The sequence below is a fragment of the Dioscorea cayenensis genome, chromosome 1, assembly GCF_009730915.1.
Source record: "Dioscorea cayenensis subsp. rotundata cultivar TDr96_F1 chromosome 1, TDr96_F1_v2_PseudoChromosome.rev07_lg8_w22 25.fasta, whole genome shotgun sequence".
Lineage (NCBI taxonomy): Eukaryota > Viridiplantae > Streptophyta > Magnoliopsida > Dioscoreales > Dioscoreaceae > Dioscorea > Dioscorea cayenensis.
Window position 1 is genome coordinate 17,210,951 of NC_052471.1, and position 26,728 is coordinate 17,237,678.

The window sequence follows — 26,728 nt, forward strand, 5'->3', positions numbered from 1 at the left end:
TCTTTCTAAACTTGATCGGGAGATTGATAGATCCCAATGCTTTCTGACTATGCTGATTAAAGCCTTGAATAATGATCCTTTCTGGAGATAAATGACATACTTCCAGAGCTAATGCCCGAAGAGTATTGAGGGTCATTAGGTTTAAATAATACCCTAGATAACAAGAATTCGATTGACCTTTATCCCATCACAAGACCCTGTCACGTACAATGGTCTATTATGCTCTACAGTTCCAAGTAGTAAGTCTTCATCAGTGAATGATACCGAAAGTGTATGTGTTGCGTACATAGCTTCTGTCATATTTATTTCAACAAAATAAGCCTGATACTCCTTAGGGTTTTGTAGGGCATGTATTAAAGATTCCCTAACTTCTGCTGACATCATCAGTGTGTCATACATGCTAAGTAGAGCCGGGACTTTCTTCAGGTGTGCCAAGATATTATAATCTGGTTTCTTCAGTGGTTTCTTTGGTGAGACATTTTCCTCTTCTATCATCTTCCCTTTATTTTTATCCTTTGAGCTGGAAGCTTGTCTTGATTGGAGTAACTTGCCAGTTATAAGCTGCATTTGATGTACGTGGCAGGATACTTCATCCTTCTCATTTGGAAAATTTAGCTCATCATCAGAACCTTCCAGACATGTCATGGCACAACAAACACCTCTCACTTCAAAATAATCATCAGTTAACTTCAAGTTTCCCATGGAAACTTGCTTTTGTAACCATTTTTGAAAATTCCTGCAATCTTCTATAGTATGTCCCATAAGTTGGTGATATGGACAGTAATTTAGGTGGCTGTCCAAATGCATCAAATATGACTTTTTGGGCATAGGTAAGTCTAGCCCTTCTTCCATGGCTCGATTAAAAAGCTCTCGTCTCTTGTCTTTTCTGATTTCAATGCTTGAAAAAATGGATTTGTCTTTAGCATCTACTACAGAGAATGTAGACTTCACGATTTCTGGATCAACATTATCGCTTGTCAACTCTGGATGATATATCCCAAATTCATCCCATTTACTATCAGCAATATGTAGTTGCATTAGCCTATCAGCTGATTCCTCTGTCACTCTTTGTATGAAAGAAGGGATTTCTTTAGGAGGCATTACTTTTCTCAGGACTTTATATTTTGGTGTCTTTGGAGTATAGTATGGATTTTTTAGCTTTTCTGAATAGTGTGGCTCTGAGAGTTTGTTTGCCTTTTTTACTCTTTCTCTGAATGCCATCTTCTTTTTCTGCTTCTTACTGATGTAAGGCTGACCATAGCGATCATACAGTTCTTCTAACTCAGAAAAACTATCATCATCATCATCATCATCATCTTGGTTATATGTAGAACATTTACCTCCAGAAATAGCTCTACAAGTTTCCACTTGCATTATTTCATTATTTCCTTCAACTAATTCATCAAGTAGCTCTACAACCTCCTCAGGGAAATATTCTTTAAGAGTGATCAACACCCTTTCCTTCTGTTCATATTCTTCAAGTGATTCAATATATTGTTCTATGATGGATTTCTTGTGTTTTGATTGTTCATGTTTTTGCTTTTTCTTCTTATTTTTCTTCTTGGTTTGCTTTACTGGAAGTCCCTCACGAGGTTTCTCGACATTTCTCCACTTGATCCCTGGGAGTTTGGCCAACTTCTTCAACATTTTCTTTGACTTTTTGGATATGAATACTTCCCACAATTCTTCTGGAACAGAAAGAGGTTTACCATCAAATATAGACAGGAACATTATTTTATTACCCACCACTGTGATTTCCTTTTAGGATGATTCCTCATATTTTGGGGTAGTCACATACCGGATATGTTCAGCAGGCTGTTCCAAGAGAACACTCTTAGAGAGTGTGATTTTGCCTTCTTGATATTGACGCTCAAGCCAATCTTTAAAAACATAGCTGTCTTCAATTGTATGCCCCAACACTCTATGGTATGGGCAATAATTAGGATGATCTTTCTTACTCTGTTCTTCAGGTCTTTTGCACTCAGGCAGTTGCAGACCTCCATTCATGGCATCTTTAAAAAATTTTAGCAGTTTATCTCTTCAAAAAGAGTACTTTTGTTCATTCTATCTTTCAAAGAAGGAATAGGCTGTTCCAACAGGTTTTTTAGGTTTATCATTTCTGGAAGTTTGGAAACTAGACAACACCCTTGGGCTAGTCCTTTCCAATTTCTTGGCTTGTGAGATCAACTCTTGAAATGTCGTGATGCCAGATGTACTTAAGAAAAGTGTCATCCAGCTATCAATGTTCCCGAGTAACAATCCAACTGCTTGAGATTGGTCCAGGGGTTGTTCACATTTAATACTCAGGCTTCTCCATCTCATAATGTAATCAACTACTTTCTCATCTTTGTTTTGGCAAGTGGCCGCAAGATCAGGTATTGTAATCTTATCACTGACACCTCCAAATCGTACTTGAAATGCATCTTTCAGTTGTTGCCAATTTTGAATCGAGTCAGGTTGTAAACTTGCATACCACTCAAATGCAACTCCTGTGAGTCTGGCAGAAAATTGTCTGAGGAAAAGTGATGGTTTTGCACTTGTGTCTCCACATGCTATCACAAAGTGGGCCAAATGTTGATCAGGATTACCAATCCCAATGAATTATTTGAATTTAGGCACATTGTATCCTTTGGGATAGGGTACTAAATCATGATAGCCGGGATAAGGTTTGTCACTATCAACTTTTACCTCGCTATTTTTGGCATGTTTGAGTTCAGTAGCTACCATTTGTTGTATCTCCTCCCAAGTCATTACAACAGAATGTTCTTGGATTGGGATACTCGTTGTTCCCCCTGGCCCCACTACTTGAGCAGTCTCTTTTGGTTGAGAGATTGGATTATTTGGCCTCTGTACCTATTCGGGTCCATTTCCCATCAAGGCTGCCATCTGCTTTTGCATTTGGAACACTGTATCCATTAACACAATCATATTTTCATTCACCTTTTTGTATTCTGCTTCCTTATTTTCCATTTCTTGGAATTTCTTCATGATGTTGTTTTGGTCTAAACCAAAAACTGGTTCATCTTCATCATCTTCGTTTGGAGTGTCTGCCCCCTTGTAATCTTTTGGTGTATCATGTGGAATATGACTTGAACCTTCTTCTCTAACCATGCTTTGAGAGTTTGGTGCCCGTCTACGAGATCTTGTAACTGGCCCTGGTTGTTCTTGTTCAGCTATCGGATCTCCCCGAGCTTCGGTAATCATTCGGACAATGTGTACTTCGATATCACCATCGGACATAAATTCATCTTCACTCCTCTTCTTTCGGTCAAACTTGACCCTGTGGAGCTTGGAGTTGTGAAACTTGATCATTTGGCAAAGCGATTCGATCAAAAACAGTTTTACGTGTTTTCAACACTACTTGCTTCTTCTTTTGATAAAATTCCCTTGGCTTCAATTTGTCTGATTGCAATTTCTTTGATTCTACATATATCTTATAAAGATTTTTGCCAAAGGAAGTTTTATGAGATTTTGGTGGTCTACCGCCTTTCTTGTCATATGGTTAGTAACTCAGTTCTGCAATAGTTGCGCTCTTCTTAACCATGTTAAGTGGTCCGAATGAGTTTTTGAACGAACCCATTCAATTATCCTTTTGATTTTGGAATGACACAAAATTTAATTTGTGATTCGGGATTTTCATCTTCCTGGGTGTCAGCCTTGAAAACACACTTTTCCTTGGCTTAGCTTCTTTCGATCGAAAAATCCCACTTTTCTTCCCTTTGCCAGTAATAGTAAAAGTGGGTTCGTCATCTTCATCATCTACAGATACTATCATTTTTGGACATGATAGCCTCTGAAAGACAGAGGTTCTTGGTTTCTCATCAGGAATATTCTTCTTAAATGCAGGAACAATGACATTTGGACGACGACCCTTAGATGCAAGACGCGGGACCGTTAGGTTTTCCTCAGAGGATGAAGTTCTCTTCACAAACTGTACCGATTCAGAGATTGTGCCGAACCTCATCTCAGCTCCAACAACTCCAGTGTTGAAAACACAGTTGGCCAGTTGGACTTCAGATCCTTCTCCAAGGAAAATAGTGAGCTTCGGGCTTTCGGGTGTAATTGAACTCTTAAATGCCATTCCACCTGCAATAAAAATATCAATAATATTAACTGTCTTATACATGAGTTATAAAAAACAATGCCTTCACTTGTACTTGAGCCTTAAAGACGGGAGGAGGAATTAAAAGGTTCCCCATCGGGCGTGCCAGAATTTGTGGGATCGAAAAGACACCCTGGCGTCGTGTCGGTGAAGAGACACCAGGCGATATATCAAATCACAAATGTTATTTTATTTTGTTTATTTTTATCTTTTTGGACTCTCCCATTCCTAATAGAGGCAAGCCTCTATTATTAAATGCCCCAGACTGAAGTCTTAGGAACCTCCGATTAAGGGCTCAAGTATAAGTAAAGACAAGAAAATTTGGAAATTATAAATATTATTATTTGGTGTATATATATATATATATATTCATTACATCCTTTATATGTGAACATATAATTTATATATATATCACTGCCACTGCCTATGGCTCGTCACTATGTTGCATGCCTTGCTGCCACCTTAATATATATCATTTCCATTTTTTTAAATATTTACTAAAATTTGCCATTTCTTTGATCACCATCTCTCTTCTCTGTCGTCTTTGAGAGCTTGGACTCCACCGAAAAGAAAAAAAAACATTGTGAGACCACTCGTGCTTGTCCCGACAAGCACACTCGCCAGAACCTTGTCAATCTCCTCGAGCTCCTGTGATTCCAGGTGCTAACCAAGCGTTCGCAAGCACCTTCTTTCATCTGACAAAGCAATACCAGAGACAATCAACAAGCCTCTGGTCATCCTTCTCATCGATATAACTCTCTGATTAAAACCTTCGGATTTGCCTGGTGAACCCGTCGGAAATTTAAATGTGTTGAATCCATCAATTAGCCCCATCCCGCTTACCGAAGCCGATCGTCGTAGAGATCCATATCGTTCTCGAAGACGAGACGAGTCTCATCCTCCGTGATCACAACCCGCTTCTTTAAATCCGTTTCTTGCTTCAGCGCCGAGACAGCAACAACCGATGCACAGATCACCAGTGAAGGAACTGGAAAGGCTGCAGCATATAGGACATTTGGCCACCAGCGGTTTCAGCAACATGATGGCCTTCTGGTGCAGTGCCTTCATCCTCTTTATCTCAATCATCGGCCATATCACCACCTATGGCAGCAGAGCGACCTCGACTCTGGCTTGTTCGACCATGTACGATGATTGAGAGGTGTGACGGTAGCGACGTCCGGCTTCAATATTTTCTTTGCCCGAAGCGACAGCAAAACAGCAGCGATGGCCTACAACTGTGGTAGAAACCTCGGTAGACAACGTCAGTAGGAAGCGTAGCAACGACGGTAGCAGACAAAGGTAGACCGCAAAATGGCAGTGATCTTTCTCTTTTTTTTTTTATATGTATATATGTATAGCAGAGAAAAATATCATACCTTTTCTTTCTTCTTTCTTCGTCTTTCTTCTTCCTTCGTCTTTCGTCTTCTCTTCTTTTTCTCCTTCGCTCCTTTTCCCAATTCTCTCTTCTTTCTTCAATTTTCTCTTCGGTTCCCCCCGTTCCTTCGTCCGTTCCTTTTTTAAAGATCTTCAACGTGGTGGTTGCGCGGTTATTCAGATTGTGAAGCGGCGCGAGCAGTTGTGAGGCAACGTGGCTTGGTTGCTATAGTTTTCTCTTGATTATGGGACATGAGCCTGAGGCCCATGACCAGCATGTTCTAATATTTTTTTTATTATATATATATATATATATATATATATATATTGGATGATCGTTGGGTGACCACGCCCCACGTTCCCATTTTTTAAATTGTATTTTACTTTATTTTAATTTATTATATTTATATATTACTATTTTAATTTATTTTATTTATTTATTTTATCTTCATTTGATTTTTTTTATAAATTTTATTTTTTTATTTGATTTTGATTTTTTTTTAAATTAACTTTATCTGATTTGGATTTTGTTATTATTATATTTATATTTATTTTATTTTTATTATCTTTATCTGATTTTTTTTATTAGTATTATATATATATATTTCATTATTATTTATAATTATTATAATTATTTATTATGATATATATATATATATATATATATATAATTTGACGTGATTTTTATTCATAGCTGATCTTGGGATTGAGATAGTCTCGAGATGTGTGATCTGGGCTGATCTTTAGATTTGTGTATTTAGAATCACCTCGGGATGTGTGCTCTCGGCTGATCCTGATACTTGAGTATTTTAGACTGCCTTGAGATCTGTGCTCTCGGCTGGTCTTAAGATTTGGATATTTTGGATCACCTCGAGATATGTGCTCTACGTCTGATCCTGAGATTTGAGTATTTTAAAATGTCTCGAGATCTGTGCACTGGCAGGTCTTGAGATTTAAATATTTTGAATATTTTGGATCGCCTCGAGATCTATGCTCTTGGCTGACCCTGAGATTTGTGTATTTTTAATATTTTAGATCGCCTAGAGATCGATGATCTGGCTAATCCTGAGATTTGAGTATTTTAGACCACCTCGACATCGGTGCTCTCGGCTGATCATGAGATTTATGTATTTTAGATCACCTCGAGATCTGTGCTCTCAGCTGATCTTGAGATTTGGATATTTTAGACCGTCTTGAGATCGGTGCTCTCGACTGGTCCTGATATTTGGATATTTGGTAATTTTAAATTAGGAGATATATTTAATTTATTTATTTATTATTATTATTATTATTATTATTATTATTATTATTTTTATATGAACAATTACCTTGTTAGAATATTTGGAGAATGTCTACAAATAGTTGATGCAATTGCTATTGGAAATAAATTATGATAATCCAATCACCTACTCCACAGGGTCTCAATTTCTCATCCTGCTTTGTTTTTATTTATTATTAAAATTTCTAGTTTGTGTTTGATTAGTATTATGTTAATCAAAGTTTTGTCAATTTATGAAACTATCAATAATGTTTTTGAATTACAAATATTTTTTAAATTACAATTTGCTTTTAAAGTTTTGGTACAATATAAAAGATTACTTTAAATATCAATAATTCAAAGTCTTATTAATTACTTGAAACTATCAATACTTTTTTTCAATTACAAATATTTTTAAAATTATAAATTTGGTTTTAAAGTTTAGTTTGATTTAATAGATTATGAAAATATCATATCAATTTTTCGTATATTGAAATTAATTTTACTATTCATCTGGAAATTTATACATTTATATATTGATAGTTCATAGCATAAATTATTCTTTATTTCTAATGTTTTCAAGAGTCAATTAATTAAATGAGAAGATTTTTTTCACTTTGTTGAACTATGAACGCCTCTAATTCCAAAATGCATATATGTGTGTGTGTGTGTGTGTCAGTGTGTGAGATTTGGCATTTGATGGTTTTAAAAAACAAAACAAAAGAAAATGATATATAACCCCCAACGTGTGTATACATATATATCCACTATAACCCTCTGATAGTATATAATTAATTGAAATCATATTTTAATTAATTCATTACATGTAAGGATTACATTAATTTGAAAATAATATAAGGCTTATTCAAGAAAAATAAACTTATTTGAAATATTTTTAGTTATCATCATCATCATATATATATATATATATGAATATTAATATTTTTCCTTTTTTTTATATTCTGATTTTTGATATATAAATATTATATATGTATATATGTAAGTACGATTATTAATATTTTTCCTATCTTTATATATTCCGTGTTTTTATATATGAGTGTGTATATATTATAATATAAGATATCTAGATGAAATAAGACAACTAATTAGATTATATTACATACCTTTGTAGTATTTATGGAGAATGTCCACAAATAGCTTATGCAATTGCTATTAACAATGAATTATGATAATCCAATCACTTACTCCAAAAGCCTTACCTTGTTTTATTTTTATTTACTATTAAAATTTCTAGTTTGTGTTTGCTTAGGATTAGGTAAATCAAAGTTTTGTCAATTTTTAGAACTATCAATAATTTTTTTGAATTATAATATTTTTGTAATAATAATTTACTTTTAAAGTTTTAGTACAACATTAAAAATATCTTGTGTTTAGTATATCTAAGTTTTGTCAATTTCCTAAATTATCTAATTGATCAAATTACATGTTTTGGTAGGCTTATTCAAGAAAAATATACTTATTTGAAATATTTTTAGTTATCATCATCATCATCATCATCATCATATATATATAATATATATATATATAAATAGGAAAAATATTAATAAGCATATATATATATGATTATTAATATTTTTCCTATTTTTATATATTCCGATTTTTTATATAGGAAAAATTGCTTGCATACCCCTATAAAACCATGAAATTGCTTAAATACCCCCATAAAAATACTATTTGTTTGCATACCCTCATAAAACTAACTTTTTTACTTATATATCCCTACCGTTAGTTACCGTTAGTCACCGTTAGGGTTTATGGAATTAATCATACTTCCCACTTAACCCAACTTAACAAAATTACCTAATTACCCTTAACATCATCCAAGGTCATAATTTTTAGTATGAAATTATTTGTTATTTTTTAGTATGAAATTACCCAATTACCCTTAACATCATCTAACTACCCTTAACATTATCCAAAATTACCCAATTACCCTTAACCATAGTATGAAATTATTTGTTATATATTGTTACACGTTGTAATTTTTACCTATTTTTATGTTGTGTTTGTAAAGAGCATGTAATAATCTAAAATGTTTTAGAGATGTTTGTAAAACCTTAAATAATGAATTTACTCAAAAATTAATGATTTCTAATAATTTTTAAAAATAATTAAAGCGTATATAAAAAAATTATATTGGTTATCTATAATTTAAATAATTTAAGTCTATAAAATATAATAAAAAATTTTGATGGGTATATTAACAAACTTATAATGGTCATTTGTTGAATGAAATGAGTAATGTCTACAAAATAAGAAGAAAAAAATTTCAAGGGATATATAAGCAAACCCATTTTGGTAATTTACCCTTATTCCATCCATTGATTTAATACCATTAAGAGTCAACTTAACCATAGGGGAATAGAAGCAAATATAATTGATTTGTAGGGGTATACAAACAAATATCATTTTTATGGGAGTATTTTTGCAAATTCATGATTTTCCAGGGGTATGCAAGTAAAATTCCCTTTTATATATGAGTGTGTATATATTATAATATTTTATTATAAGATATCTAGATGAGATGAGACAACTAATTAGATTATATTACATACCTTGTAGTATTTTTTGAGAATGTCCACAAATAGCTTATGCAATTGCTATTAGCAATAAATTATGATAATCCAAAAAGCTCTAATGTCTTATCTTGTTTTATTTTTATTTACTATTAAAATTTCTACTTTGTGTTTAATTAGGTTTAAGTAAATCAAAGTTTTGTCAATTTTTAGATATATCAATAATTTTTTTAATTATAAATATTTTGTAATTATAATTTATTTTTAAAGTTTTAGTACAATATTAAAAATATCTTGTGTTTAGTAAATCAAAGTTTTGTCAATTTCCGAAATTATCTATAATTATTTTCAATTATAATTACTTTTGAAATTATAAATTTGGTTTTAAAGTTTTAGTATGATTTCAGAGATTTTGAAAATATTATATGAAATTTTTATATTTAAAAAATAATTTTATTTATTCATCCACAAATTTATATATATATATATATATATATTGATATATATTAAAAATTCTTAACATAATCTATGTTTTTCAAATCAATTAACTAATATAATAATGATAAGATAATATAAGATAAGATTTTTCTTTTTCACTTGGTTGAACAATGAACCCCCTTTAATCCAAAAATGCATATATATATATATATATATATATATATATATATGATATTTGATATCAGTATATATAGATAGATAAATATATGATATTTGATTTTCAGATGGTTTAATATATATATATATATATATATATATATATATATAACTTATTTAAATTTTTTTTGTTGGTTATCATTAATATTCCCTATTTTATATATTTTCAAATATTTAATATTTTGTTTTATTTCTCATAATAAATTAACTTAATTTTATTCCCTACATATTCCAAGTTCAATACGATTTTTTTTATTTTATAATTAAAAATTGTTTATAGAAATTGATTTTGTTTTCCAATAAAAATCTAAATATAAAAATCTTTAATTACCCCACTAAATAAGAAAAGTGAATTATTAATATAATAAACTCCAAGCATAATCATTGTTATGCATATAAATAATACATGGTAATATTAATATTCATAATAAATGATATAAATAAACTATATTACCTTCATTAAAATTAAATAATAATCATAAATTTAACAAAGTTAAAATGACATAAAACACAAATAAAGTCATCGACTACATTGCTAAAATCATTTACTACAAATTAGTTTTTTTCTTGCTTCAATTTTTTCATTTTGTTGCTTGGCATCTGAGTAATTGGAACGCTATCTACTGTAATTGAAGTGTCATCTTCAACAGTGAATGGATTAGATCGCTTTATAATGGTTTTATTTATTATATTAGCTTCACTGTCAAATATAGAGTCCTGCAAATCAATCAAAGTTTATTGAGTCATCAATTTAATAAAAAAATTATTATAAAAATAAAGGTGATATCATAAAAATTACCTTCACCTCAACAACATCAACAAAGTAAAGTTGAGAAAGAGAATCAGAGTCCTGAAATATTATTTGTTCAAATAAAATCAATTATCAAAATATTAAATATGAAAAATTATCATTAAATAACCAAAATTAATTTGCTTGAAACAAACCTTATTTTTCAAATAAGGACTTGAAATATACTCTGATATTAACTCATTATTTTCAGTTAATCTCGTAACTGTATAGACTTCATACTGTTGCATTATATTCTGAGTTTTTATTTGAACCTTAAATAGTATTTTTTTTCCACCAAAGTGTCAATCTCAGCAGGATAAGATCCATTCATAGAAATCTACAGATAATTGAAAAAATTATTATATAATAAAATGTCATGCTTGTTAGGTTTAGTGTTGTACAATTGAATTTAAATTACAACATTACCTTTGTCGAATCATATCTCAAATCATTATCTGTTTTACCAAGTAATTGCAAGCACTCACGATCCCACAAAAGAAAAGAAGCATTACCAGTGTCATCAATAACCCTTACTTGGACCTTAAACCTAATCAATCCAAACGATCACACAATTAATAAAAATAATAAATGACATAGTAATTAAAAAATATATAATTAAAAAGAGTAAAATAGATATTCTACCTAGGAGTTCCCACAAAATCAAACTTGTCACACTTTTCACAGTAAAATCTCTTACCAACAGGATTGACTTTCTTTGAAGATCGTTTACAGGATAAGTACCACCAATCTTGATCACTTTCAATTTCAATAATAGTGGCAAAACCCCAATAAGTACCAACCTAAAATAATAAAATTGAAAAAATATATGATCAAATTATAATGCTACAGAAGTAACAAAAAATTACAATTGATTATGTTAAAAAAACACAAAACATGGATATCAAAAGTATGCATGCAAGATATATTTGCAGTAATTTTTTACCTCTATAGATTTTGATAATTGTCCAATAAATTTTACATTATTTTCTTCACTTGATAGATCATTAGAGATGGAGTAGGCAAATGAAGAAGAGACTTGACTTATCCTTTGAGAACTACAATCTTGCTCACTCATCAACCTTTACAAAGATTAATAAATCAATTAGAGTAAAAGAAAAAAAACTTGATACTAATATTTTTATATATATTAATTTATTAAAAAAAATTTAACTATACATGTTTTGAAATTCGATAACTTCTTCAATATGAGCATTCACCATCAGTTTCGTAGTGAAATAAGTATTAGATATTCTAACCTCGCCTGCAATAAAACAATAAAATAAGTATTAAATATTCTAACATCAACAATAATATATTAGTTTCTATTTCAATCATGCAAATTAGATACACAAAATTTTAATCGAAATATTTGTGCATTTGGAAAATTATGAATATAACCTCTAAATCTTTTGGCATGACACATTTGGAGTACGATAATTATAGGTCATAATTCTTCAGCTTCTAAATAACCATTAATCTCATCTACAAAGTCACCCCACAAAGTACTTGAAAGCTTGTTTTTTTCTGTCAAAACAAAGAAAGAAAATACACATCAAATAAGATTATACTCTAACATCTAAAAAACTTCTTGACATAATAAATATGATTATGAGACAACATCCATCAGCTTGCTTGTCTTTCCACAGGATTCCTGAAGTTTAGGATTATCTTTGCCAATGACTTCTCCTATTACATCTTCAACAAAGTTGCATCATAAAGCATCAGTTCTAAAGGCATAACTAATTACATAAATAATTACATATATAGTAAAATACTTACCAAATAATTCTTTTTCGTCGAGTTCGTGTGAAACCAAAATATCGGCAAACGATCTAAACCTAAAACATTGCCTTGGAAAATTTTCATCTACAACATCTATAACATTAGTTTTTGACATAAAATTTAACTTAAACTTGTGGCTTGTCGATTTATATGGCATATTATTATTTCCCACTATAAAATTGCGCATAAAATATAGTTTTCCTTCAAAAATCAAAAGTTTGAATTGTCGAACCAATGAACGTTTTATCGACGCATGAATCCTTCCACACTACAAATTTAATTAAAAAAATTAGATAATTTTTTAAAACAAAATATAATTAATGTTACATATAATAGTTTTATATCAAGTAAAAAGAAAAACATGTTCATCCATAAGGACCATCTCAATGCTATTAATTTCTGATTTATCTTGGAAGCATGGAATCTCCCAAAGTCTAACAACCTGAACCTTCAATATCCATTGTGTCTTGTTAGCGACAATTTGCTACACAAAATCAATCCTTTCTGCCATATTTTGAGAAGCTCTATTATAAAAATATTAATACAACTTGAACATAATAATAAATCTATATATAGAAAAAAAATCTCAAATATTTAAATTTAGATATCATAGGATATCTATTATTATTAATTTTTGAATATGATATATGATATATGATAAATAATTATAGAATATGATATGCTCTATTTTAAAAATATTAATAAAACTTGAACATAATAATACATCTATATATATAGAAAAAAATCTTAAATATTTAAATTTAGATATGATAAATAAATAATTTTAGAGTATGATATATGATAAATAATATAAATAAAAGAGATAAGTTTTATTATGATGAAAAAATACAATTTGAATTAAATCATTAAATATTATTGTAATATTTTATTTAGATTTTATGAGAGCTTCACATGTCATACTTTTGTCTTCTACTTTCTACTTTAATATATATATATATATATATATATATATGATTATTAAAATGCAAATTATTTTGTATATTTTTAAACTTATTCGTGGTTTAACTTGTTTAAACTATTTGTTTTTAATTTTTTTAAAATATATTCTGATATGTTTCTTTTCCCTATTTGGCTTCGCAATTATAACCATTGTGTTTTTTATACATGTAAATAAATAAATACATTTTAAAATAAAATTAACTATTATTTTATTATTATTGTTATTATTAGTAGTAGTATTTAATATTGGATAGAGAACATATTTGTTTACTGTAGATATACAAACTATAAATTTATTTTGTACCTATTTAATTTTTAATTTTAGATTTGAATTATTTATAAAATAAGCTTTTGACTTTGAATACATATATGTATGGTTTTTTCAAGTTATATGTATACTCGCATAATAATAAATAATATGCATTGATTACACAAATTTTATAGTTCGGGTGTAAGGAGAATCCAATTTTCCCATATAGAGTAAGTGTGTGTAGAACTCATCTCCTCTGGTTCTAGAATCAGGGAATACCCTGATTCCAGCCTATTAAAACATGACACGTGTCCCCAATCACAATAGAAAAAATATAATAACATGACATGGGACACGTGTCAGAATATGATAGGCTGGAACCAGTGTATTCTCTGGTTCCAGAACAAGGGAAGATGAACTCGTGTGGGTATACTTCTATGACAAGGAATGACATGTATTGATGGTACATTATAAGTGTATAAAAACATCACTTTTATTATATATATTTTATGCATTTTCATGTATATTTTATGACTCTGATTCCCTTTATGTGTTTTATCTATTATTGTTGTTTCAGGACATCGGAGAATCATCTAGAGCGTGGATGAGCCATTTTAACATGTTTCAGAGGGTTATTTGAAGTTCACCCACGTCTCCAGGCTCCGGGTGAGAAAGAGACAGATTTTTAAGCATGGTCACTGTAGCAGTAAATTTTGCCAGCAAGCCACCCTAAGGGCTTGTCTAGAGAGTTTGTGCGAGCGGCCTATGCCCGCATGGAGCCCATGTCACACCCACCCCTTCTACCTAAGTGATGTGGCACATCATCAGCTAAAACCCCATTTTAATTGGAATCAAACACCACTACACACAAAAAAAAAACCAAACTTACAAAACACGACTGACAACTTTTACACAAACTACAAGTTGAAAAACATGCATACAAGAAACATAAATACTCAATATGCGGGTACAACCGCTATAAGACCACAACACAAACAAATAGAAAGGAAGGAGACCCACTGCAACCTTAGACTCTACCCTGACTGGCTCTATACTCGCACAAGCTATCTAGTAGGGCCTTGCTCCTGCAACTGTAACACATTTTCAGTTGGTTGATAGTGGCTCATTAATTTTAAAAAAAAAATAATATAAAGTATATAAAGATCGATTGCTAAAATAAAGTTTCTAACTCTCTCAAATATCAAATTTGGCATAATACTAGTTTTAAAACATCAAGACATAAAACTCATCATCAAATAAAATTTTCCAAAGAATATACAAGAGATCACATCTCAAAGATATCTTTTGCATGGAAAATATAGTTTTTACAAATACGTAGATTTCATTTCGATAAAATGGGCAATGGCCTGAAAACACTCTCCGACTTAGCCGCCATCGCGACTAGGTTGAGAATCGTCAATGTCTTCATAACCTTGACGTTAGCTCATCGAGAATCCATGTGGTGACTCCGAATTTCCAATGTGTATCCAATCAGGACTCTACACTCCCACCTAAACTGGACTAATAACTCAGCAACTCTACACGCCACCTCAACAAGCTGGCTGTGAAGACCATCCACTATAGCAGGAAAGGGCTCCGCCTTATCACAATCAAAACCTATGGAAGCTCAATAATATAATACATGCGTAATCCCCGTAAAGTCCAGATCCAAGATACCACCCTATACCGGGAATGAAAACTGATTCCACAAGCATTGATAGTAAAAACATATCAATATGCACACATGGTTTCACAAATCATTTCAAAGTCAAAGCATACGTAACCATTAAAATAAATACCTTAAATGAATAATTAAATCATATATACATGTATTTGCCATAGATGAAACTATGTATAATTATACAAAACCGGATGTATTAATACAATTGTTATGCCATAGCAAACTGCAAATAAATATAAGTATTTTTTAACAATCTGATGGAATTTTAATTTGCTTCTTAGAATGTTAGAAAGATGGATTTATTTGGTGAAATGAATTGTGAGATGCTCAATTATAAGAAAGATTAGATGGATTTAGAAATATTCTGTGTTTTTTGGTTTTGATGCATTTAGAATGTGGTTCTTTGCTTTCTTTTACTATTTTCTTTGCTTTCATTTTGGTTTTCACTTTCATGACAAAAATGATCTAATATTGGTTTCACTTTCATGACAAACCTGGTGCTTGTTTCGCAAAACTATTTGTCATGGAAGATGAATCTCAATCTTCAACACCAATTGAAAAGATCAATGAAAAATCAACTTTCACTCCTTTATTAATGGATGTGCTTGGTGCATCTTCAACTCCAATTTCAAGTGATATTCAAACTCCAATTTCAGCACCTTCAGTGGATAATATTTCCATGTACAACCCCAAAAAAAAAATCAGTTGTGTGGGAACATTTCACAAGACAACAAATTAATGGGGAATGGAAAGCAATATGCAATTATTGCAAAAGGATGCTTGGTGGAAAATCAAATAATGGAACCACTCATTTGCATGACCATGTGAAGAGATGTCCAAAGCTAGTACACAAAGAACTTAAACAACAACTTCTATTGGTAAAGCAAACTAAAGAAGATGGAACAAAGCTTGCCAATTATGCCTTTGACCAAGTCTTGGTAAAGAAAGAGCTTGCTCAAATAATAATACTTCATAAATAATACTTCATAAATACCCTTTATCCATGGTTGATCATGTGGGGTTTAGGAAGTATTCATCTCTTCTCCAACCATTGTTTAATGTTCCTAGATGAAACACAATAAAAAATGATACCCTCAAAATTTATAAGGAGCATAAGTTGAAAACAATGAAGATGATAGAGATGAATGATAGTAGAATTGCAATTACAACTGATATGTGGACAACAGATCACCAAAAGAAAGGGTACATGGCTCTTACTGCTCACTTCATTGATAGCTCTTAGACTTTGCAAAAACATATATTGAGGTATAATTATATATATATATTATATCATTGTCCAACACTTTTATTCTTATAAATTGTTATTTGGTGATATGTATATGTAGGCATTGTTATGTTCCTGCATCTCACACAAAAGAAGTCATTACAAATGAGTTGATGATAATTTTTTTCGATTGGGGGCTTGACAAAAGGTTACCCACTATTACTTTGGATAATTGTTCAGTCAATGATGGAGTTGTGAACCTTTTGCTTGATAGACTTCATCAAGATTCACTCATTCTTAGAGGTGGTTTTTTCCATATGGGTTGTTGTGTGCATATATTAAATTTGATTGTGAAGGATGGGTTGAATGTTATTGGTGATGGTATTGATAGAATTCATGAAAGTGTTGAGTTTTGAATAGTTACTCCAAAATGAATGGAAAAGTTTAAAGAGTCTGCTCGACAATTGCGTGTTCTAACTATGAAAAAGTTATGCCTTGATTGCAAAACAAGATGGAACTCGACATACTTGATGATTGAGATAGCTTTATTCTACATAGATATGTTCAATCGTGCGAAGTTAAGAGATCCAATGTGCAAGATTTGTCCAACAGAGGAAGATTGAGAAATGGCAAAATTACTTGTCAGAAAACTATGATTATTTTATGAGGTGACTGAGATATTTTCTAGTTCTAAAAACCCAATTGCAAACACTTATTTCCCAAAGATTTGTGAGATCAAATTGGTTTTGTACGAATGGTTATCTGATTCTAATGTGACTATTGCATTGATGGCTACAAGGATGCTTGAAAGTTTGGTAAATATTAGACTATAGTTTATGGATTATTTGGGATAGCCACAGTGTTTGATCCAAGGTACAAGAAATGTATGTTGGAATATCACTTTTCCAATATATATGGAGATGATTGTGATATGGAAATAGTCAAAATTGACAAGATTTGTCGTAAACTTATTGTTGAGTATGAAACAAGTTTTCGAACCTTGGAGTTGAGAAAAACATTGCTTCCACTTTGGTTCAGAAAGAAAGTGTCCCAGATGGATATGAAGAATTTGTCATGAAGAAGAGTAAAATTACACATGTGAGGTGGGAGTTTGACTTATATTTGGAAGAAGATGTTATCCCGAGATCTTCTGATTTTGACATATTATAATGGTGGAAAACGGTTGGTATAAAGTATCCCATAATGCAAAGGATAGCTAAAGATATATTTGTTATACCTGTGTCTATAGTGGCTTCAGAGCCCGCATTTAGTACTGGTGGTCGGTTGTTGAGTCCATATCGGAGTAGACTTCATCCAACTATGGTGGAAGCATTGACTTGTGCCCAAAATTGGTTGTCAAATCAATTAGAAGATAAATTTAATAATTTTAACTTTCTATTATAAACTTGATCAATAACTTAGCTTTTGTTTTTAAATTATTACTTAGATCCCAGTTCAATTTCATCAAATATTGCTTCAAGTTGTGAAGAGGAAGATAATATCGATTCCATTATTCTTGATTTGGTATGGTGTATTATAATTTATTTATCTTCTCTCTAGCCATCATAAATTTCTTATAGTATTTTTTTAACATTATTTCTTTTGATGATGTTCTCATAGGATTGATCATTAGAGTTGAGCATTCACATTTAAAGAAGAAAGTTGGAGAATTGGAGACATGGTCCTTGGAGCTTCATTGTATAAGAGGATTCTAAATAGCTTTATGATCTTTGTTTGATGTTTTTAGCTGTGGCTTCACTGAAGAAACTGAGTTTTTGCCTTGTCATCTTAGTTTGGTTGCTTCATTGTTTGTGATAATTTACCTTTTGCGTTGTATTCAAATGTGTTATGCAAGAGCTAACTTATATCTTGGTAGTTTTCCATGATTTGGTGATTTTTTGGTTGCTTGGGATTGTTGTTGCCATAGTTTGTTGGGTTCCTTGTGATGAACTTCAGCTTTATGCTTTGATGTGTTTTCTGCAAAATTTCTTTTTTTTTATTATTTAAATTTTTTATTTTTGCACCTGACCTTATAGCTGGATATGCATCATAAGTTTATTCAAATGGTTTTATTGGAAAGAACTGAATTTCCATCTTTCTCCTTTTTGAGTTTTCTCTGACTTAATTCACCTCTAAGTTATTATTTTTAATTGGGATATATAAGCTTTTATTCCTCTTGGCTTATATATATATATATATATATATATATATATATTTCTTTGTTTAGTTTCCTACCGTCAACATGCATCTTGAGAATGTTTTACTGTTTTGGGGTTTTTGTTTAGCATTAAGGAGCTTTCTCAGTGATTTAGAAAAAGCATATGGAAGAATGGGCACTAGGTCTGTCTCATCTGGTTACCATATGATGGATCACACTTGTTGTTTGGGTCTTTGACTTGATATAATCCCATAGTTTTTTAGCTGTGACTTGTTATAACCCCGTAATCAATTTTTTTGTCATTTAGTGTTATATTAATTTAATTATTTTTTTAGGGAAAAGTAATTGCAATTATTCATTATTTGCAGAAGTTTGTGGGGTTTTCTTGGTGCTACTAACATTAGCTCTTTCAATTCAGTTTGTTTTCTCTTTTAGAAATATAGATAAGAAAAAAACAATACTACATTTCAATCTTAGATGAGAGGGTGGGGCGTAGCGGTGCGGTTTATGGAATAAAATGGGTCGGGGCGGGGCACGAGGTGGACTGTGCTTCGAGCAGGGCGGGGGTGGTAGAGGCTTGCCCCTTTCCTGCCCCGCCCATTGCTGTCCTTATGTTAGCCAAAACAATTCAAGCCCAACCACAAACTCATCTTGATTTGATCAAACCTAGATCAAATCAACCCAACTGAACCCAACCACATCAACTTCAACTGATTGAACCAAACCTGCTTAACTTAACCTGATTGGGTCAACCCACTTAACTTAATTTGATCAAGCCCAACTCAACCAAGATGATTAAACTCAACTAACTCATTTAGACTAAGCTCAACCATCTCAATTTGGCTAATCTCATCTAACATAATTCCAACCATCATCATCACCATCATCATCCACTTCAACTTTATTAACCAAAAGTACCCCTAATTCTGGTTGCTACAATACCTCTTCAGTAAACCCAAAAGTACCCATAATTCTGGTTGCTACAATACCGCTAAGTCACTTCCTGATGTCTCGAAGATTGATCAATTCGCTGGCACGTTCTTCAAACGATGGCAACAGAAGGTGTTCTCGGCGCTAGACATGTTCAACCTCGCACATATCCTGACTGAACCAAAGCCGGACCCGACATCAGAAGCTTATGCGGAAACCTTGCCAATCTGGGAGAAAGGAAACAAGATCTGTCGTCATACCATCCTCAGCACTCTCTCAAATGAATTGTATGACATCTACTGCGATCTCAAGACAGCGAAAGAAATCTGGGATTCACTGCATAAGAAATACGTAGTTGAAGATGCCGGGAATCAGAAATACGCAATAGGAAATTTCTCTGATTTCCAAATGACTGAAGACAAGGATGTATCTTCTCAAATCCATGATTATCATGTTCTGGTCAATGATCTGAAGAATGAAGAAATCATCTTACCTGATGCATTCATTGCCGGCTTCCTCATTGAACGTCTTCCCGAATCTTGGAAACACTACAAAAACAACCTGAAGCATAAAAGGAAACTCATGACTCTTGAAGACATCGTTGTACATATCCGAATCGAAGAGAAGAATCGGCAAAGAGATAATGCAGACAAGATTAAAGAACTCTCATCCAAGGCGAATCTCATTGAAGCAGGATCAAACAAAAATAAGAATTTCAACAGGAATCCCAAGAAATTCAAAGGAACCAGAAATAATTTCAAAGGCTCTGCACAAAGATTCAACGGACAAAAGAAGGATGGCTTCAAATTTAATCAGAATTTTCAAACAAAAAGAAAAGGTGTGTGTTATGTTTGTGGTAAACCAGGGCATTATGCATCTCAATGTCACTTCAAGAAAGAACCAAAGGAGACAAGTGCTAAAGTCAACCTAACAGAAGGAGGCAATGATGATATCATAGCAGCTGTTGTTTCTCAAGCACTTATGGTGGTGGATGCAAAAGACTGGATTGTAGATTTTGGAGCCACAAGGCACATTTCTGCTGATAAGAATGCTTTCCAATCCTATATTCCTTTAGCCAAAGGTGAGGAACAAGTATTCATGGGAGATTCATCTCCTTCTCCGGTTCTTGGAAAAGGGTATGTGATTCCTAACAACAAGCATAAGGTATGCAAACTTATGAAATCTTTATATGGGCTCAAACAAGCACCAAAACAATGGCATGAAAAATTTAATCATGTTTTAGTTTCCAATGGCTATTTTATAAATGAATCTGATAAATGTATCTACAGCAAATTTTCTAATAGTGTGGGTGTTATAATTTGTTTATATGTAGATGACATGCTTATTTTTGGTACTTCGTTAGAAATAGTAGTTGAGACAAAGAATTTTCTTGCATCTAAATTTGACATGAAGGACATGGGTGAAGCACATTTTATTCTTGGAATTAAAATTTCTAAATCAGATGATGGAATAATGCTTTCATAAGAAAATTATGTTGAAAAGGTCTTAAAGAAATATAATCAATTTAATTGCAAGCCTATCTCAACTCCATATGATAGTGCTTTTCATTTAAGGAAGAATAAAGGGATTAGTGTTTCTCAAAATGAATATGCACAAGTAATTGGTAGTTTAATGTATTTGATGAACTGTACTCGTCCTGACATTGCTTATGCAGTTTGCAGATTGAGCAGATATACACATAGTCCAAATAAGGATCATTGGATTGACCTGATCAGGATATTAAAATATTTGAAAGGAACTATTGATTTTGGACTATGTATTCTGGTTATCCTGCAGTACTTGAAGGGTATAGTGATGCTAACTGGATTTCAGATTCAGATGAAACAAAGTCAACAAGTGGATTTATTTTCACTTTAGGAGGGGCTACAGTGTCTTGGAAGTCTTCAAAACAAACTTGCACAGCAAAATCAACAATGGAGTCAGAATTTGTTGCACTTGAGAAAACAGGCACTGAAGCAGAATGGATTAGGAATTTCCTCGCTGATGTTCCCCTTTGGAAGAAACCAGCCCCTTCAGTTTCAATTCATTGTGATAGCATGGCTCCTATGTACAGAGCCAAGAGTAAGTCATATAATGGTAAGAGTAGGCATATATGTCTAAGACATAATATTGTTAGGCAATTGCTTGAAGATGGAGTGATATCACTAAGCTATGTAAGATCAGAGGTAAATCTGGCTGATCTTTTAACTAAAGCACTAGGTAGAAAACTGGTGTGTGAGACATCGAGGGGAATGGGATTATTGCCTATAACAAAACTCAACAATGATAGTAACCCAACCTGTGTGATTGGTAAATCCAAGAAATAGGTTCATATGGGTAAAAACAAGTCATTGGTTGTTTGGAGATACACTATTTATTTTTTATCCCTTCCTATGGTGTATAGTGTAATTGCAATGTAGAAAGGATGAATTTGATTCTTAATGAATTCCATAGTTCAATTTTGAATGGTGTATTTAATTGCAATATTACACCTGATGGATTCACCCATATAAGTGTGAAAGTGGGGCCGCTTTCTATGAAAAACTTAGGCAAGTTTTTCTAGAGCACTTATGAATTCCAGGTTTTTGGCGCATGGGCGAAAGGTGCCAACCTGATTAGAGTTGCTCAGTTTTCAAGAAGGTAATGTGATTTATGAGACGATTGATTTACAACAAGGAATGCTGGTTCATAGAAATTTTATTTCACCAAAGTTCCTGTAAGTCACTTCTTATATATTCTAGGAATTAGTTCATAGCCCACAAGGCACTAGTTCTGATGCATTATCTTCATTTGTTCCGTTTCTTTACTACTGTCTGAATATTTTGAAATGGGGGGGATTGTTAGAGGGCCCATATTCTTTAGGCCCATATTGTTTGAAAACATTCCTACTAAAGGTTTAGTACCACATTGCCTAGCTACAAGGAATTCATCCACTTTATATATAGTACTATTCATTATCTTTTAACCTTGCTTTAGTGGTTATGCTCTCTTACGCGCAGGCGCAGGAGGGTGCAAATTTCAGGGTTTGGATTTGGAAATTAGCTTAGAAATTCTGAACTCACGTAGGCGCATGGTGCGGACACGAATGAACCAGATTTATTGGGTGCAGTCATGCCATAGGTTTTTACCTTTTTGTCCTTTATCTTATGTTTAAAATTTTAATTTTTTGCGCCTTTTTAAAGAATGGCTTCACGGTTTCGGCCGCGTCTCTTCTCCCTTCGAGAACCGGCCGTTGCCGTGCCTCTTCGCCCTCCGTGTCTCCGCCTGTTCGCTGCGATTAAAAACCCTGATCCATCCCAGATTCATAGATGTAACTTTTTTCCTTTTCTTCTTCTTTCCTTTCACCCGAAAATCTGAGCGCTCGTATGTTCTCTATTCTGGTGCGCGAACAAAGAACTTGACTGTTGAATCCTGGAGAACAACGCCATCTGTGTTCCTGTCGCACTGCAAAAAAGAGGCGAAATTGTTCTTAAGGATAGTGCTCTTGCACGCCTCAGTCCTCTGTCATCCCGTTCCTGTTTCTGCTCCAACCTTAAATCATAATTTCCAACAGATATTTGCTATTGAATGATTGATGGGATGTTTGTTTGGTTTCATTATATTGTTTTCATGTTCAATCTACTATGGATGGATTCTGTAGGTTTGATTCTTGAATGATACTTGTATAGCAGGATGCTTGCATGTATTAGGTCACACAATGTTTGAAGGGTAATTCAGTGTACCGACACACCGGAGATTACGGGTGTCGATAGCCCCCTGCGGGTATTAGGTTTAGTTCTAGCCTGTAGAGCATTAGAACTCCCCTAATCAATACTCCTTCCAACCCAATGATATTGTAGGGGTATCTTCCTGATGGAGAAACCCATACTAGATTAGGGCTACACCAAGGAGGTTCTGTGGTAGTCCTCCCAAGTCTAACGGACCAAACCTAGCCAACATCACACTTAAGTTCCTGATTTCATTCTTACTTGTTATTCTCCCGCGGGGAACCTTATTAGAGGCCTCTTGTGCTCATTAACTTTTGCTATCTTCATTCGCTTCTGCGATGTGTTTTAGTTCACCTATTTATTTTCTATATTTTGTGTATTTTTTAATTGTGTATCTGAACAATCACCTCTATTTGATAGACTAGATAGTACCGCCTAGGAAGAAGTAATAGCATATCTTGGGACCCCAAGAATACGACCCTCTTGCACTTAAGCGGGAGATTCATTTCTTGGCGACTTGTGCACTTGCGAACGGGCAGTCGCGTGCACACTTTCTAGTGTAGCATGCGCTCGCCATCAGCACACCAACATGTTCAAGTGCAAGGGAATCCTATTTTTAAAAAAATAGTTTGAAAAAACAAAAAGATGCATAAACCAATAATAATAATAACTAGTATAATCCCCACGCTATGCTTCGGAGATTTTTCTAATTTTGATGGTTTTAAAATATGTATATTTATGTGGAATAAATATCAATGATAATTTTCATTTATAATAAAGCAAAGGATAATGGAAATAGTGTTTAATTTATCAAGTTCTGAAACCATTCCCATGAGAAGATATTCGTCGTTGTAGGTAGTCCATCAAAGATTATCTATTCAAAAAAATTGTAGTTAAATATATATTATGTTTGTACAACTATGCAATTCGAAATTATGCAACATACCAGTAGATATCCAAGTTGCATAACATTTGCATTAAATTTGTTATCATAGAATCAAGGTTGAAGTAAGCACATGTGATCCTATTCAACTAAGTTCGAGTCCTCCATAAAGGACATGGGAAGCCCATCATCCTATGTGCATCCCAACAATTAGTAACAATAAGTAAAAAATTTAAATGTAAGTTTCTTAAATTGTGATATTAAAGAAATATACAAAGGGATAAACTAAGCGATGTTGATCATAGTTTCCATTTTTGTTTATAATCACTTACATCAAAATCTATTCCAATGAAAGCCAAACAGATAATTTGTGCAGAATTTGAATTAGACAATCCCAAAATCTTACAATTCCAAGTTTCATTGCTTGATTTAGCATGCCTTCAACCAATACTAAAATTTTTTCTTTGTACACATTCTTGATCGAAATATAAATTAGTATAAAACTCAGTTATTATGCTATTAAATTTGATAAAATGGATTTAAAAATTTTTTGGTAGAACACTTGGTTTTCCACTATTTGTAAACTTATCTAAATAAGAACATATTAAATATATGTGATATTTGCAACAAAAGGAGCACAACCAAACAACAAATGAATGAACAATCAAATTATAAAAGTAAAAAAACTGTGACAAACTAACTAGTAATATTATAGACACAGGGGAGCATAAAATTCTTATATGAAAAACAAAGTTATACCAATAAAGGGAATTGTATGAATTGTATTGAAAGAGAAACCAACCTTAAAATTTATTAATCTTCATTATAATTTGGTCAATATAGACACTTATATCATTTAATGTCCTTTATTTTAGTCTCTTCATTTGCTTCTACAATAATCTATCTATCTTCCCATCTAACATATTTAATTTAATAATTATGTACCAATTTAATGCCCTTAACCAAAGTAATACCATTAAATCTTTTTAAATAACAATAATTGATGTACATGAGCTTTTTATAAATAATATTTCTTGATTGGAATTCATTATATTGACTTACTTATAATTATAAAGTTTCTCAAAGGCATAACTAAATTATAAAAAGCTCTTTCATTACTTTTCTTACAATATAATTATTGCTCTCGTATTTTTTTATTTTTCATATTTAATGTAATACCAAATAGTTTTAAAAGAATTACAAAAGATTTCCGCTTTCCAAAGACTATCAATTTTCATTGTAAGGTCTTATTAAATATTTAATAATGAACCAATTTAATACTCTTAACAAAATTAATGACATAAAATCTTTCTTAATTAAAATAATTAAATTACAACATGCACTTAATTCTTTATTTGTTTTTTTAAATAATATCTCTTGATCAAAATTCGTTTTATTCACTTAACTATAATTTTAAAATTCCTCAAAGGTATGACGAAATTATAAAATGCTCTTTTCTTTTTTTTAAAAAAGATTATCTATTAGTCTGGTATTGTTTTTTTTTTAATTTCCCATGTTTAATGTAATACGGAATAAATGTTTTTAAATATTTTTTTTAAATTTTTTTACCAAAATTAGGAAAGATTTTCATTTTCCGAGAATATTAATTTCATTGGAAGTTCTTATCGATTCTTTAATGTAAAAGCAATATAATGCATAATACAAAATCAATGCCATTTAATCCTTTTTATATAATAACACCACATTTCTAAACAAATCCTTTAGAAAATTTTAGAAAAGATTTTCACCTTCCAAAGAATATTGGTTTTCATTAGAAAGGCTTACTAAATATAAATGTAAAACCAATTTAATGTGGTTGATGAAATTAATGCCATTAATTTTTTTTTATATTTATCATACATAGTTAATATAAACTAATATTTTTTAAAAAATAAATTTCAAAACTTTCTGGGGAAGCTTATACGGCCGGTACTTTATATATGTATAGATGATGATATATGTTTCTAAAATAAATATAGTTTTAAAAATTAAGTTTTAAAAAAATTAATAATAACTTAAAAAAGCTTTTTAAAAATAAAAGTTTTTCAAGTTTGCATAAGATTTTATGAATTCTTACCCACGTATGGCCAATGGAACTTACACCAACAATGGCATAGCCCTTGGGAATTTTACATGGGAGGCCGGATGTTCAAATCCTTAGTGGCTCATTCCCTTTATGAAAATTTTTTTTAATGAATAACTTTGATTATTTTAACTAGTGTTAGAATGATTTTTATTTTTTTTAATATAAAATCTTTCATTAGAATTTAGATGTGACATTTGGAAAGATATATATATATATATATATTTGACAATGCACTGGGTGGGAGTCCTCAACCTTCAATGTAGGAGTTTGACAATGCACTGGGAGGGAGTCCTCAACCTTCAATGTAGGAGTCAAGTAGCTTAACAATTTGGTTATTACAATAGTGGCAAG